This window comes from Cololabis saira, chromosome 7, assembly GCF_033807715.1.
Source record: "Cololabis saira isolate AMF1-May2022 chromosome 7, fColSai1.1, whole genome shotgun sequence".
NCBI lineage: Eukaryota > Metazoa > Chordata > Actinopteri > Beloniformes > Belonidae > Cololabis > Cololabis saira.
The window spans coordinates 31,997,256-32,013,173 of record NC_084593.1 but is presented as its reverse complement, the minus strand read 5'-3'; the positions used below and the strand labels follow the sequence as shown (position 1 = coordinate 32,013,173).

Below are 15,918 nucleotides of genomic sequence, written 5' to 3'. Positions count from 1 at the left end.
ACAAGGAGGAGGTCAGCTCTGTTACAATTCCACCCTCCTAGGTTTTATTCTGGACCCCTGCCAATGGAAACATACCTACTGTAAACTGAGTGCAGCCCATTATAAAGCATCACATTATAAAGATCAATATTCTGGCAACTGTCCTCTTGCACTCAGTGACATGCAGCTCAATCTCAGAGTAAACATCACAATAACAAATGTACTGAAAGAGGATGAAAGAATGCATCCTCAAAACAACCAGCAGCAACAAAAGTGCTTTTCACATTAAATGCCTTTATTAATATACAACAACAACAAAAAAATACTGAACAGACCACCACCTATGTGGGACAAATGTTGTGGGAGCCCGACAGGAGATGAAGACACAGCTGGATGGCACAGTCTGTGCCCTTCAGGTTCAGCAGGCAGGCCTTTTGTTTGTCACTCTTTTTGTCGTTTTACGTCTTCTGAAATCCTCTGTTTCTGTTTCTCCTGTGGCGATGTTGCTGTGACCCAGCATCCCACGGAGGGTCCTTTTTCAACTTCAAATCATACATTCATTCTCAACAAACCCTCATCTGCATAGCTTACACATCAGTTTATACACACTCAGATTTGCGTTTTAATAAATAAATGTATCTCAAAGTGTGTTTTTGTGAAATAAATGAGGGCCTGAATATTCTAGAGAGCCATTACTGAATATATTAGCATGATTATTGATAATTTTTAGTCCGCAGCCTCCTGATTACCACCAGCCCTTTTGCAGTTACAGCAACAGCGTGGTAGTTACTCCTGCGAGTCTCAATGCTTTTAGACATTAGGTTCAGCCTAAATCAGAACACAGACACTGGCATTTGTAAAAATCAGTGGCTGCCAGTAAATGCGTTGTCTTTTTTCTTTTCAGTCTCTATCCATGTCTCATTGTGGTGCCTAAAAAAACAGAAATGAAGACAAATGTAAATAAGAGGCTTCATGAGGAATTCAATTGTACTAAAATGCAGTCTATGAAAGCAGATAGAGTATAAGTGAGGAAAGTTTTTACTGCTGAGACTGGTTAACAGGAAGCAGAAATACTTATAGAGTGTTATAGAGTGGTATTATTATGAATGCGCTGATCCTCACATCAAGATATAACATATATCTAGATAAGGTCAGATATTGCCTAAATTGCTATATGGGGTGTAGGCATAGTTTAATATCAACCATCAGCTCAACACTGAACTGCAGTGGCAAGAATGGTAAGTGTGTGAATCCCTCAGATTGAACAGCTGATCAATTTGCCATAAAATATGACCTGATCTGGTCCTCGTATGGACACTTCTTCCTCCACCACGATTAATTCTTTATGTGGGTGTTCAATTAAAGGAGCTTGAGGCCGGATTGTGGCAAGATTTATGAAAAAAATCCGTATACATTTTAAGTTTTCTAGTAATAATGTCAGATGAAGCGTTCCAAACCCAAAAGAATGATTCCTCTAGTGTATCTCTCCGTTGCCTTGAACAGGCTGTGTGCTGCAAAATGTGCTGCAATTCGGTCCCGAATTTCCCGCGCTGGGCTGCGGATGTGACGTCACATGACGCTGCATGTTCGTTCTCCCCGTTCTCCCGTGCCGGCTTCACTGTTGGATGCAGTACCCCCAACGGCCGTCGTGGTGAAGGGTGGCGCTAGAGAGTCTCATTTCTTAAAAGGAGCCTCAAGCTCCTTTAAGACAAGATAAATTATAACTATTTGTGCAATTAGCTTATATACATAAATATACGTACTGTATAAACAACTGTACTCAACCTAACATATTAACATATATATTATATACATATTATAACATGTTTTAGTCATGGCGTGCATGTACATATTAGAGCTGGGTATCATCACTGACCTCCCGATACGATACGATTCCGATACAATAGGTCCCAAGACGATACGATTTCCGATACGATGCGATACGATTCGATATCGATATCGATATTCTGGTTACAATAAGGGAATAACATGATCCTTCCACGCGCCACGTCCGGCCAGAGAAACCCCACCCTGCCTGGTGAAAAGAAGCAGCCTGCTCACTCCTCAAGTAAGGAGGAGACTTGAGCTCAGTGCAGGAACTCCCGGGGTTGGTAGATGGAGCAATGCCCAGGACTGACTTAGGTAGGAGCACTGGGTGATAAAATGGGGGAAAAAATCGGGATTAAAAAAAAAATAAATAAATAAATAAATAAATCGATACTTGGATTTATGTATCGATAATCGTTCCTACACATGCATATCGATAAAATATCGATATATCGATATTTTTAACCCACCCCTAGTACATATACCATAGGGCATCGTGTGTACAGTATATTACAGCCAAGTTTAGGCATCTCATATTTCTAGGTAAGAGAAGCCAGATTGAGACGATTTGGACACATTAAGAAGATGGATCAGAACATCCCTGAATATTATCAACATAATAATTGGTGGATTGTTATAAAGTACCATGAGCAGGACCACATTGTGTGTGAAAAATACAAGGGTATGATTAATCGCTAATTATTAATTAAAGCTTAGTTTTATTCCTTATGTAAAACCATTGCTGGTTTTTAAATTTTAATCCATTGTTTAATTTTTTATCTTTATTTTATATCTAATGTTTTTTCTTCAAATAGTCATATAGTTTTAATGATTCACTGTTTTATAATACATTTTTATTAAACATGCCTGCTTGCCTTTAATTTTTCATTTTTGTTGTCATAGTACCTGACATTTGTATTATTATTTTATTCCTTCTGGCTCAGTCAGTTATTTTTCTCTCCTCATTTTAAGATGACTACAAATCAAACATTCCTCAAACGTGAGGGTAACAAGATCAAAGCAGTCCTGCCCTTGTCAGTAAACAGCAGCTTCAAACAAATTGGCTGGTTAAAAGACCAAGTTTGTTACATATGTATCGTCCACTTGAGTCTTTTAACCTCATATTTCAAGGGCTTGTGGGGGAGTGGAGGAAGTCAAGATCGCTTGATCCCAAAGAGTAACACAGCTAAATAAGAGACTAATAAATAATCTCATATTAAGAGCCACATTTTTTTTTTTTTAATTTATTGTTTTTTTTATAGTTCCTGGATGTGGGTCAAAATAAGAAAATATTCTGGAAACACATGCAACATTATGAAAAAAAAAGACATAAAATTAAGAAAACATTCAGAAGAAATTGTAGATACTCCTTACATATTAAAGGAGCCGTCTGTAAGAAATGGCCAAAACTGGTACTGCAGTCACTTTCAAAATATTGTTGAGCGGCGTGTACCCTCCCCCTCCTCCCCCCGACCAGAGGTTGCCAGGTAGGCTGCAGAATGCAGCAGGAACGTAGGCTGCCATTGCTGCGATAATTAGAGCCGAGCTGGCAACCCGGATGCCGAAACAATACTGACTTGGTGATTGGGAGATAGGTGGAGGGTGGAGCTTCAGAAACAATACTGACTTGGTGATTGGGAGATAGGTGGAGGGTGGAGCTTCAGAAACAATACTGACTTGGTGATTGGGAGATAGGTGGAGGGTGGAGCTTCAGGCCAAAACAAAAAATGACAACATAAACATCAGTTGAGGGCTGCAACTCCTCTTTTTAAACTGGAATATCCTGGCTTGAGTGCTGTTGTCAGCGACATAAGTATTTGAAATGAACATGATTTTTAAATGTCTGTTGACATATCGGGGTCATTTTATGATTCGTTTTATTATTGCTCTTACATACAGCTCCTTTAACATTTTCTGTTCTGGGAGCCAAAACATCAGACCTCACCCAGAAACTGCTGCTGATTCAGAGCAAACGACAAGGAGTTTAAATCACAAATGACATAACAAAACAATATCAACATTGATTAACTGGATTACAATCCAGTGTTAGGCGGTACCAGTCAGTCTCTAATTTAATTCACAAGCTGGGAATTGACATTAAACAATCATGAGTTTACTGAACACAGTCACTTCTGTTCACGTCACATCGCAACAAGTAACTCAAATTCAGATTCATCTAGACAGTTAAATGAAAAATGATCTGCTCCTTTTAATAAAAGGTATACAACGCACTTTTTGATAACCACAAGCCTGTAGACTGTGCATACAACATAAATAAATTAATAGACACAAATTAATGTTTTAATCTATCAGACTTTGATGATGTTTGTGAATGCGGCGCAATAAAAAGAAAGATAAGGTAACAGTTTTCCATCTGAATTAAACATTCAGCATGTGCCGTGCATTTATTAATTTGAAATAGGAAATTTTATCAAGCTCGTTCAGTTCGATATTCGTTAACGACTGTTTTGGCCCATCCTTGAGATACACTTTTGCTCCTGAAAGAATGTGTGTAACTAGAAAATTATGCTAACTAGAAAAACCTTTCCAAGAAACAGACAACGACTACAAAAACGAAAAAATATCCTTTAACTTGCTGAAACTGCAAACTCAGTCTGGGTCAGAGATGAACAAATGTACCATTTTCTTTTCTCTTTTTGATGGAAACACTTGAATGTCTTGAATTCATTTTCTGCTTATGGTCTGTGGATTTATTTGTTTGTTTTGTATTTGCTGGTTCTTCTGCACTGCAAGATTAAAAAGTTATCCAACTCTTGCACTTTCACCAACTCCTGGAATGCGTGTATTAACTATTCTATCTGGTCAATAACATAAATCAGTTTCAAAGTCAAGTAAAAAAGACGGTAATATGCTCTTTCACCTTCACTACAGATCAGGGGACATCGATGGAAGAAAAAATCCCTTCTCCTTCCAAGGTCTTAAACTTAGATAAATACAACCTCAGATGAAGAAAAACATATGACATTATTTATCTTAAAAAAACCAAACAGGTAAAATGCAGAAACAGCTGCTGCAGCTCCGTGCAGTTTTTCCTGGTTCTCATTTTGTCCGGTCTCATTTGTGCACACATTTTTCTCTTTTCTTTAACATGCTCTTCCTCACCTTTCATCTTCTCTCCCTTTCCTCCTTGTTGTTTATCCCTCTGGGTGGTCATGCTCCAACTAAATTAATATTTGTAACAACCTTTAGTCATATTAATATCCCCACATAATTGCCTTTTATTATTTCTTGTAAGCAGGAAGATTGAATTCATTGAGATTGAATGTCTGCTATAACTTCTGCGCTGCATTCTGACTTTCGTATTTGAAAATGAAAACTGTCTCTCACTTTGACGCCTGCATGTGTTGGTGATGTAACGTTGGCCTGTTTCATTTAGCTTTGAGTCTGACACCCTTGTGAGATGTCACACAACAATTTAGCATATTGAATATATTAAACCAATGAAATATTCTGTCAGTCACACAAGTGTAAACAAACAAGCCTTTCTAGAGAAACACAAAGTTGGTACAGTGGAGCCATCAATACTGCAGAGGTATTAGAGTTAGAGAGGAGGAAAACAATATGTCAAAAGAATATTCTATTCCCTTATATAAAACCATAATGTGAATTATGGATGCCACTCACTAATCTCACAATAGTTCAGCTCATTCGCTTTCTCTTGGCTGCGTGCTGCCAGTTTAGCATGAAACTTTTATAGGATATCTGTTTTGAACTGTTTCCTTGTGCTGTTTTTCTGCCAGCCTCAGCACGGGGACCCCTTTGGTTTTAGTGGGAATGTTACACACCTATACACCAACTTGTTTGCTGTGGGGCTATGCAACTACCTTGAATCTGATTTTATTTGATGGGTTTTAAATCGAGGGAAGGCTTTCTTGTTTTACGTGTAAATATTGTATTTCTGTCCCTTCAAACTCTGCCCTCACACTCTAAAATTCTGCCCGCATGCAAATAAGCACTGCTCTTCCTCAAAACTGTTTTCTTATTTTCCTCTACTGACAAAACATGTTTTTCTTTTCCAGTTTGAAACCTTCTTTTTACACTCAGGCTTCTTCTGTGTGCTTCTTAAGCATTTTGGAGTTTTACTTTTCACTTTCTGGCTGTAGTTAAACTAAGCTGTTAAAAATCCCACAGATGCTCCCATGTCTGGTGATGCCGTCATTGCCTCTTAGCAGTAACATTATTTACAACATCCCCTTGTGACTCTTAATATTCAGCTGGACTCAGCAGACCTCTTGCCAACACAAATCACCTAAATTAATGAAGTACATTTTACTTCAAAATTGTGCTTTTTGGCCTCTGACATTTAGGTCTGTGTCAAGATGTCTCATCATTTGACGGCTTCATTTGTTTCATAACCTTTCCAACATAGAACTACACCCAAAAAAAGGAGAACAGTTGAACTGACTTAAATTAATTGGTTTTAATAATGATACATTTACCAAATCAACTCATGCGTTGAATACTTCAGATGCTTTACTAATGATGAAAGAGACTTGAGTTTTGGTCTTGAGGCTCCAATCAATCTTATTAATTGGGTTTATGAAGAGATATTGTGAGTGATGAACTTCCTCATCCATAAAATTGGAGCCCTGACATGGAAGCTGGGGGCGATGCAGGATTTTAGGAGCGACAGCAAGCTTGACAGGCAGTGACATCAGAAGGCACCTAGACAAGTTACTATTGTTCCATGTACAGACTTTATGTGGGAAAAGTTTGTTGGTACCATTTTACTGAAGAAAGAAAAATCCACAATGGTCATGAAATAACATAAGCAACTAGAACATTTCAGGAAATTTTGATATGGGCTATAAGGGGTTTTTTTTCACCATGGTAAAAAAAACCCATACGAATGAATCTGAATGAATGAATCATTTGGCCTGGATTTTGACATAAAATTTCCTTAAATCACAGCTTCATGAAATTTGAATATGTTGAAGTCCACCGCGTGCCGAGTCTGGGAACATTTGTATGATGTCTCTACGATAACCTGTTGCCTAGCAACAAGCATCCAAAGTCAAACGGAAAAAAAAAAAAAAAATGAAAGGTCAATATCGCAAAAACTGTAATAATTGGCATAATGAGTTTGTACGGTCCGTTAGTGCCTATCAGGCCGAGTGTTTGAAAGCTTGAACGATGTCTCTACGATAAAGTTCGGCCGAGCAATAAGCGTCCAAATTTTTGCCTTTTTTTTTGCTTTTTGGGATCTAGCGTTGCCACGGTAACACTTTTGACTGAGAAAAGTAATGCCCACCGAGGCCACGATGGAGACGCATCCAACGATGTATGCCATGCATGGGTGCACGTTGCGGTTCGGGCCGTATTAACGGACGAAAAAAGTATGCGGAATAAGAATAAGAAGAAAAGGGAAACCTTTTCTAGATACTATTTTATCGCCTTCATTTTTCAGGTTTTTTCCGGCGTGTTTTATTTTTTGGAGATTTTTTTTTTCCACATCAGAGCGGGGTCATGCTGTACACCCGCTGGTGCGCAGGGACTTGTGCGACTTTAGCTTGTTAGCAAAATGCTAGCAACATTGCCCTTTGGGCCATTCTGGACGATTGCAATATGGTCATGCCATTACTTGTCATGCCCATAATAACAAAAAAAAAACAATTTTTGTATCAGATTACATTTGAATTACAGTTCAACAGAATTAAAAAAAATTACGTGTGTACTTGATTTTGAGAGATTAGTTATAGATAGATAATAAATAGATAGATGGATAGATAGATAGATAGATAGATAGATAGATAGATAGATAGATAGATAGATAGATAGATAGATAGATAGATAGATAGATAGATAGATAGATACTTTATTAATCCAGAGGGAAATTCAAAGTATTCAGCAGCTACATAGATGCCCAAAAAGCAGGTTAGTATCAAGGACAGACAGAAAACCTTGTTTAGTAACATATAATAACATAGTAGTGCAGCGCCTCAATGCACCTTATTATCCTTAACTTAAAATCAAATGATTTCTCTGTGAGACTTCAGCAACTGCAGATGTATTTTGGTCCACTGCTCATGAACAAACTACTCCATCTGTCTCAGGTTTAAAAGATTTCTTCTCCAGACTATGTTTCAGCTGTTTCCACAGATGTTCAACAGGATTTAGATCAGGGTTGATAGAAACGACTTCAGAATAGTTTAATGGTTCGTTCCTAGTCATTTCTGGTGGTTTTTAGTTTTGTGTTTGCGTCTTTATCCCATCACCTGCGACTCAGGCCAAGCTTTGTGACACTGGGCAACACATTTCACTCCAGAATGCCTTAGATTTCATTTTACCCTGCACAGATTGAAGACGCTGTGCCAGATACAGCCAAGCAGCTCCAGAACATAACAGAGCCTCCTCCATGCTTAATTATTGAAATTTGTGAACATAAATGTCTCATCCCTGCAAAAGGACATTCTCCTAAAGGTTTTTTTGACCTTGTCATTATGCTTTTTCACAATTTCCAGTTTAGCTTTTTTATGATTCGCTATCAACATTCTAATGATTGTTGGTCATCCACTTTGGTGCAAACAGTGATGGATGGTGTGATTTGGCACTGATGTGCCTTGACCTTGGAGTTCACCTTGACTCTTTGAAAGTTGTTCTGGTCATATTGAGGAATATTTGATGGCGGGAGATTTTTTGACAGAGTTGTTCCACCGCAATCCAAAAGCGAGAAGTTGAAAATCTGAGGGCAGACGTTTCAGGAATGTAAAACAGAATCCTGCATATAAGGGCAAAGGTTCACAAGTGACTGTTGGAAATTTGTTCAAGCAGAAGTAAATCTGAGACCAGAGGCAGCTTTGAGGCGCAGCAAAGTATATATATGCAGGGATTTTTGAAGGAGTGTAAGACAATTCCTTCTTTTGTAAACAACAAAGCCTGCTCTTGATTTAAAAAAACTCCTCTGATGAAAGATAGTTTTGAACCAAAATTAGCATCTTCTTATGGAAACATATCTCTTCAAGCCTGTCTGGGCTCTGCTGCTTGTTGAACTGCCTATTTTGGCTGTATTAAAGACGAATAATGCAGTTTTTATTGTTTATTAATGGTCAGGATGTGAGGCTTTGAAGAAGACCACCAAAATAGGGTTGCTTTGCAGGGTAGTACTGTGCCAGAGCTGAAAAATAAATCTCAGAAGGGAGAGGAGACACTCATTGGCATTCCTCCTGCATCACTTTACTTCCTATTTCTTCCCAGTGGCCAGGACCTAGTGTCTTAGCAGCCCTATGTTCCAGGCCCAAGTGTGCTGTCTGCTGGTAATAAACAGCCCAGCAACCGGGCCAGAGTTACAGAACTGAGTTACGGCCTCCCCGCTCTGTCTATCTCCCTCAAAGGTTAGGTGAAATCTTTGCATTATGCTCCGTGTCACTTTGTCTTAAAACCCCTGCTGTTTCTGCTTTTCTCAGAGGTCTGAATGTCACTGGCTTTGTACAAAAACGGGGGCCTGAATTTTTGGCGTTCGGCCCAGGGCCGATAAAAGATTAAACACCAAAAGACAGATTCTAAATGATGTGTCTCTTTCAGCTTCTTATCAAATGTCCCTCTGTCCACGGAGAGGAGTTCCTGACCCTGTGTCTTGTATTGCAGGTCCTTCCCCTGCCCCCTTTTGCGAGGAGATCACTGCCATCGCTCCTGCTGCTGTTGCTGCTGCTGCCATAAGTGATCCACATCCAGGGCTCCATCGGGCATCCTCCCCCTCCACCATCGCAAAGCAGCCTTACAAATCTTGGCTTGATTCCAGAAAGGATCTGATCCTGCAGCCACGTCAATCACGTCTTCACCGCTGGGTAACTATCATGCATGCAAGCAGAAAGCTCCCGCCTTTGGGACCTCTGGGATTAGAGGTGCAGAGGTTTGAGATTATGTAGTCCCTGATTTTGGATTATTTTTTGTTACTTCTGGATTCAGTCATGCGTGCAATGTCTGTGTGCGTGAGGTATTTTCTCCTGGCATGTAATTACACACACTCCCACTCCCACACACAGAAATGCCAGGTGGCTCAAAGTGAATCTTCAGGGCTTTTTGATTTTCTCTGTTTAAGCCTATTAATCAGTTTGACTCTGTCTTGACGTGTCATCGGTCAACATCGGTCCAACTCACATCACATCCAACAAGTAAGCGGGGTATTCTAAAGAAAACGTAACTTGACTAAACAACTCATCGAATATGTATTTTGAAATCATTTGCTCACAGTTTTAAACTCACAGATAAGCATTACATATATATATATATATATATATATATATATATATATATATATACAGGGCCGCCGCAAGGGGTGTGCGAACCGTGCGACCGCACGGGGCCCGCGCCCCAAGGGGCCTCGCGCTATGGGCCGTTTTTTTTTTTTTCAATTTTTTTTTTTTTTCAATTTCTTTTCGTTTTTTCCCTTATAATTATCAACAGTCACGTTCCATTACAGACCTAAATGTGTACTAGTCTGTGCATATCAATAAATATATGTGCAATGATGCGCGTGTCTGTTGTTCAATACAACTGCGTCAGACCAAGCGCAGACACAAGCTGCTCTGATCCAGACGGGTGGAGTTGGAACAAACTGTCACACAATGTCGAGAGAACGAGACAGATTCGGGAAATTTCCATCAGGGGATGAAAAAAGAAAAAAAAATAAAGAAAATGGAAGACTTTAATGCCTCTCTGAAAGGCTTGTTTGATAAATTTGTTACAAAAATCACCGATCCGACCGGGTCTCAAGCAGCCGCGGGGCCCCGCGTTGAGGCAAACCAAATGATGATGAGGCAGGTGAAGGTATCCAGTATTTTGCTAATTGGAGAGTTAAAATTGCGCATATAGACACCCGATCCGACCCGAAAAACCCCAAAATTTTGCGCGTGAGGGCATTTCGCACAGGGCCTCGCAAATCTTCCAGACGGCTCTGTATATATATATATATATATATATATATATATATATATATATATATATATATATATATATATATATATGTATATATATATATATATATATATGTATATATAAGGCTTGACAAGGATATTTTGGTGTCCTTCAGCTCATCCTATTCATTCTTTGTCCTGAAACTTTAGTGGTTGGGATGACTCTGAGTGTTCTCAGCGATGACTTCTACATGCAAGACAATCAAAAGTAAGACTTGTAGTTAGTTAAAAGTAATTTGTTTATCAGCACAATAAGTGCCATGTTTAAAGGCTTCTCCGCTGGCCAAAAAAGTACTTTCCAACATATTAGTGGGCAGAGTTACTAAACTGGGTTAATTAGTGTGTAGTCAATGGAGCTGAGTTGCAAATGATCTGTAGCTGTCCACCAATAAGATATCGGTAAACGGCTATAATTTGAGACTACAAAGGCATGTTGAAATAAACCATGTTCCTCACCATTCATACTCTTTTAATGCCGAGACGACGCCTGTAGAAATGTGATCAACATCCCAGCTACTGACATCACTCTGCACCTATTAAAGGAACATTTCAGAGTTAAAACAACTCTGGTCTATTGTCAGATGGTAAGGACAGTAAATGTTCATAAAGGACAAAATGACATGAATAGAAGCAGTGTAGAGCTAAAATGAAGTAAGGTCTTGCCACCAAAATGGTAATTAATGTTAGCACTGGGGTCAATGGAGCTAAGTGGAAATGAATTACTTTTTTAAGTCTCTGATAAGACTAAGAAATGGCATTCCACTTATGTGAAAGGGGTTTCTACAGACAAACCAAGATAGTTTCCATTTTGTATGTATACAAAAGGTTTGTAAAAAGGACAGTTTGTTTTTGCATCTTTGTCTGGTTGCTGCGACCTACAAAGTTATCACGTATTCACACATATTCTGTTCTAAGTCAAAACTGCTATGATTCACAGCCTTTTGGTCCATAAAAAAGTTTTAACTCCTTACATTTAATAATAGATCTAGGATGTTTTAATCATAGAGAAATCCTTTCAAATAAAACACACAATATCAGTATCAATAAAACAAAGCAATGAAAGAAAAACATCCAGGGCAGCTGATGTTGCATAACTTCTGATTAGTCTCCATGCCAACTCAACCTTTCCTAAGAATAATGCAGCTTGGGAATCAGCTGTAATGTACAGTAAAGTGTAAAGTGTGGAAAGCTGTGTCAATAGGTCTGCATGATTCGTAGAATAATTCCATTCCTTCCCAAATTTGGGCCTTTGAAGAGGAAACTTTCATCAATGATTTTGCAACAGTGCCAGGCCAGAGATTAGTACGGCACTGCCTTTCAGGCACCAACACACCACAGCGCATCTAAGTCAGATACATACAGTAGTAAAACACTGCATGTAAATATGCTTAAAAATCCTGAGGGCTGTATATGCCCTGAACAGAACCATACACTTCTTACAAGGTTTCCAAACTCAGACTGACAGAAGCTGCTCAATATGATTTAAATTAAAAATAGTTGTGCTCAGTCTTTGCACTAATTTGCTCTCCAGCAGCCCAAAAATTTTAGAAGATTAGTATCACTGGCTCGACTTTTGAATGGCAGAGCAATAATTGTGTCTCTGAATTATTTCCCTCCTCCAGAACTCATGTTGCTTTGGTGATAAGAGCAAAAAAACTGTATTTGAGAATTCTTTCAAATATCTCTAATCAATAGCAGCAAAAGTTTGTTTGGACTTTACCGTTTTAGAGCTGTTACTGGATGAGCTGTTTAAAGTTTTTCAGGTGGACATTTGAAAAAATAGCCTTGGGCGCCAGTTAGATGTGTGTTTGGATGAATATTTGTATCAAAGTAATAGATTTTCTCCTTCAACAGAAGGAAAATATATTTTCAGTGCAAACTAGCACTAGGCTTTTATTTCTTTTATACTTTTAAGAGCAAAGTTTAACTAATTTTTCAGGTAATCTGCCGAAATTAATGCATTTTCCATCCATGTGAATATATGAATATGAAAACAAGTGGAGCTGGTTCTCCAAGTTAGTAACATTAAAACACTGCTGACATGGTCGTAGGAAAAGGGATTTAGTAATTTAAAAAGTTGGATAAAAATGTTATTTTTTTATGTATTAATTTGAGGAATTTTAAATTTTTCCTCATTGGCCGCCTCAAATATGTTTAATTCATTAATGTTTTATACATATTAGTATTCAAGACTTTTATTCTCCCGTTGAATTTTTTGTAGGATGTGCAAATATTTAACTAATGAAAGCAGACTTTTCTTTACTTGAAAATTACGCCATGGGCTGTTTGTTGATGCAATTAAGATAAAGTATAGTCATGTTTTATGCAAGTGACCCGGCTAGACTTGTGAAAGCATCTGCTTAATCCCTAAAATGTGTCCATGGGTCATATCTGATGGTCAGAACAGTCACCCCCTATGCTCAATTAGTTTAGAGTGCTCTCAAGAGCTTGTGAATTATTTGAATCCTCAAAACTGTCTGCAAAACCTCATTTTCATCCATCCTTCATCTTAAATAAATACAGCAAAAGTTAAGGCTAAACATGCCAGTTTTATCTGACGTTTGTGTGGTCTGACTGTGACACCTCAGATGTGATATTATTTAGTGCTTTAGTGGCTGTTCAAGGGAAATGCATTTTTTTTCCAATAACTCCTATTATTTATCACATTTTACTTTCATCAGTATTCCAAATTGTCTTCCCCCAATATGCATAAAATCTTTTTTCCAAACCCTTTTTTGGTGGAAACTAAATGCTGTACAATTACTGGCAGTAAGTTGAAGAAACGAGCAGTACCTTAAAGCTTGCTGAGTTGCGTTTTGCTCCTCAAATTATAATAAAAAGCCTGGTTTGCATTTTGGTTTAATTTCTTGAAGTGTGAGGAAAAGTAAAATGAGAGATCTGTGGCTGCAGGTGATCCACAGAGAGGATAGGAACCTGTGACACAGTGTGACACATGTGTTTGTGGTAATCGCCTCAAAAGAAAAAATCAGGCAATTGGTTGTAATATTAAAAGTCCTAGTAGTCAAATATGTTGCATTATTGAATGGAAAGTGAGGAATGCATTACACCAGGGGATTGATTAAGGTGATTACAGATGTTTGACACCTCAGGCCACTTAGAGAGATCGCTCATCCACTTCTTAGACCGATGTTTGGGATCAAATCAAAGTCAAAGAGAAGTCGTATTTATTGCACTGTAACATCGATAAGCAAGAGCCTTTCTTATACCATCTGATGTTGCCACAACCCAAAATGTATCACAATGTAATCAACAGTGGCAGACTACAAATTAAAGGATTTTTTTTTAATTTTATAAAACCGAAGACGCCACAAATCTTTCATCTATTACATCTGTGTAGTCAAAGCAAATTTCAGTCTAATAATTAATAAGTCACTTTATTTTCTTGTATTTCCTCTCATCCTACACAAACTGTAGGCTCAAATGATTACTGAAAGAGATGCAAGCCTCTGCATCCTCTTTTTTATGTTTCCTTCTATACCTTGGAGCTCTGCGGTGATGCATTTCCCACTCGTGTCCGCCTACACGCCGTTGTTGTTGCAGGCTTGTTGTTTGCGGCTTCTTTGAGTTAAATAAATGGGTCTTGGGCTTCCACTGTTGTCATTTTGGTGCGCTTGACCCTCTGGAGCATATTCAATCACTGTCTCTGCCTGCCCTCAGGTAATATCCTCAGCCTTACCTTATCTCTGACTCCAAATTACTGAGCCTCAGCCAGGTCTCCTCAGCAGAGCCCACGGAAGGAAGCGAGGGAACAAAGGGGAGCTTAAGGTCGTAAAGCGTGGCTGTTGGATTGGAAAAAGTCCGAAGGTTGACTGTAGATACACGATGAAGTTGTAGCAATTCAGAGTCCAACTCGGTCTCAGAGCCTTAGGTCGGCTGGGAAATTGGTGCTGTGTACCATTCACTCCCTTAGAATCACCTTCAACTTCCAGCAGGTTAAAGTTTTATTTTCTTCCAGGACATTTGAGAAGGATTTATTTCTTTGTCAGCAAGTGAGATTTTATTCTCCTTTTCTTCTTTCCTTATCAAATAACTTTTATTTCATTGTCTTAGTGATTAACATTCTGTAAGTGTCGTCTGTGGCGTTCATCAAATTATATTTTCAATCATATACCATGTTTGTGTGTCAACTTATGAAATATGCCTCTTTGCTGATTCCTGCACTCCAGGGCCACAGCGCATCCAGAGCCAAGTGTGCATAACAATGAGCTCATGTGGCAGCATCCACACCGCCATGTTCATGTGATAATCAACAAAAAAAGCAGCATGAACATTGGTTATCATTGTGTTTCCCTGAGGTTTATCCCCTCCAGAGCCTCCAGATCATAATTCCTCTATAACTACGCTGATTCCTACTTATTACAATATACCCTCTGCTGCATAACGTTCTACTGCATATAAGATGTGGGTTAATAAACCTAAAATGTGTCACCATCACACCAGTGCGTTTACGTTTTCAAAGTCTAGTATTAATGTCACCGTGGGTCTTTTGTTAATCTACGTTCAAGGCAGATTAGCTTGTTTGCCCGCCCTGAATCTCCCTGAGTGCGCCACACAGTCAAAGACCCACCGCAGTGTCTTCTGTGAGCATTCAGCTCCCCTTTCTGCCTCTCCTCCTTTTCTCTTTCCTTCGACCTTGTAATTCCACTTCTCCACTCTTTTGTCACAGCTGGATCTCCTTATCTCCTCCGCCACCCTCTTTCAGTTCCTTCTTCCTCATTTCTCCCCGGAGGGGGCGATGTGCCGCGAGGAGCCCAGGGCTGCCATGTATGTGTGTTGTCCTCCAGAGGCTCCCGGTGCGGAGGAGGAGGCCTGAGGATGAGCAATTGTGGCACTCCCCTACAATCCTCTAACTCTCCTCGCTGGCCTCCCTTCTGCTGTCACTTCTCCCACTCCTCCTCTTCACTCCTTTATTTCCCATTTCCCTCAGCATCTTTCTCCCCCTCACTCTCTCTGCCTGTCACCTCTGAGAATGATGGGAATGATGCTCAGGCAGTGGGGGTGGTGGAGAAACACAGATACAGAATTAGCGTTATCATTATTTTCTTCGGATGTGTGCATGTGCTTATGTGTTCTATTGAACTGTAGACCGATAATAGATGGTTGTTCGTCTTCACGCCAGTGTGGGAATATGTGGGAGGTTATAAAGGGTGTGTTGTTT

General features: G+C 39.2%; 1 protein-coding gene across 1 annotated transcript in view; it reads left to right on the top strand.

Annotated features, from left to right (window-relative positions):
* drp2 (dystrophin related protein 2) overlaps nucleotides 1–15,918 on the top strand; it is a 269,547-nt gene that overhangs the window by 88,315 nt on the left and 165,314 nt on the right. Inside the window, exon 2 of the mRNA XM_061725644.1 lies at nucleotides 9,412–9,611. The gene's annotated coding sequence lies outside the window, so the exon portion shown is untranslated. The remainder of the gene's footprint in view (nucleotides 1–9,411; nucleotides 9,612–15,918) is intronic.